We start from the raw sequence: 1,677 nt of genomic DNA on the forward strand, positions 1-1,677 counted from the left end.
GGAGGTCCTGGCGGTGTGCTCGCCGTCACCCTCGGGGCGGCGCGGCGGAGGCTGGCCGTGGACCTGGTCGAGGTCGTGGAGTCGCTGCCGCGCGGCACGGCTGCGGAGGATGGAGGTCCTGGCGGTGTGCTCGCCGTCACCCTCGGGGCGGCGCGGCGGAGGCTGGCCGTGGACCTGGTCGAGGTCATGGAGTCGCTGCCGCGCGGCACGGCTGCGGAGGATGGACGCGGACCTGGCGGCGACGGGTCTGCAGAGGCCTGGACCTGGACCGCCGCCGTCCTGCTGACACACACACACACACACACACACACACACACAACACACGAGCGCGCGCAGACAACGCAGGCCTCGTCAGGCACGGCGCCAGGCGCAGCACCGCGCGCGCTGGAGGGACTCACGACGCCGACGGGCATGAGCGAGCCGCCGGCGTGCCCCGGCTGCGAGCACTACCTGCTCCAGGATCACGACGAGAGGGTGGGTGCACTACCCACCAGGATACCGATGTCCTTCGAGACGAAGCAGGGCCTCGCCCAGGCCCCGCCTGTTCAGCTCAGCGCCGCTCCCTTCCCACGCTCGCGGCGGCGAGTTCCGGGAAGACGCCTCCCCCTCCCCCGACCAACACCGACAGGAACAGACGTGTCGCGACGCAGGGAATGATTTAAAATCGTTTCGGTCACTATTTTAAGCCAAAATTCAACCATTCATTTGCCGATTGCATCACCTCCTTTCTCCCATCCCTCTGCGAACGCTCGAGGGACGAGAGCGGGAAAGAACAAAGACATCAGGCGAGCCGTTCTGGCGGGGCCCATAACGGACACCCACCGCGACGCCAAGTGAAATCAGCAAATGAACGGACAAATTTGTATCATTTGAGCATTCACCAAGTTACGACGCAATCACACACAAGAGCACAGCAACAGGTTTTGGCGCGAAGCGCCGCACAAGAGAGGTTAAGGCACACGCGCCACAAGAGAAGCACACTCGCTCATACACAATTCGTACATTAAAAAGAAACAAATCGTGAGAAAACATAGCATAGAGAAGTATTTACAGCGCACGAGCGCGAGAAACGTGACCACAAGCTTCTAGGTTAGGTGCAAACAAGAAAAGAACGGACTGCGATACATAAGCACTTGTGATTCTAGAGAAAAGGTGCAAGCTTAAGAAACAGCGTACATAAACACCAAAGTGCTAGTATGTATAACACAGACTCACCGGCAGATTCGGAGCGCGAAAAAATAACGAACCTCGGTAGCTTCACGGCGACAACGATCGGACCCGAGGAACTGCATGGCGGCGAACACAAGGATTTTACTGTACTCACCATATTGAGTTCCTCCACAAGGGACAGGTCACACAGCGCAACACCACCCTCCTCAGCAGAGGGGTCACCGTAGGCTTCTTTGATTAACTCCGTGACGAAGGTCTTGCGTTACGAACGGTCTTGGGGCGTGCACTCAAGTGTTGCGCAACAGGCGAACTGAGCCCTCAGGCGGGCGGCGGGCGGGACGCCGGCCGCCGCCACCGTCCCCTTCCACCCCCGGTAACCACGGTAACTGCCGCCTCCGGACCGCCAAAATGTTACATAAAAAATTGGTGACATAAAAAATTTGTAACATAAAAAAAATTGTAACACAAAAAAAATGTGACACAAAAAATTTTTCAACGGAAAAATTT

Source organism: Frankliniella occidentalis, unplaced genomic scaffold (genome assembly GCF_000697945.3).
Source record: "Frankliniella occidentalis isolate FOCC.00 unplaced genomic scaffold, Focc_3.1 Scaffold350, whole genome shotgun sequence".
Taxonomy (NCBI): Eukaryota; Metazoa; Arthropoda; class Insecta; order Thysanoptera; family Thripidae; genus Frankliniella; species Frankliniella occidentalis.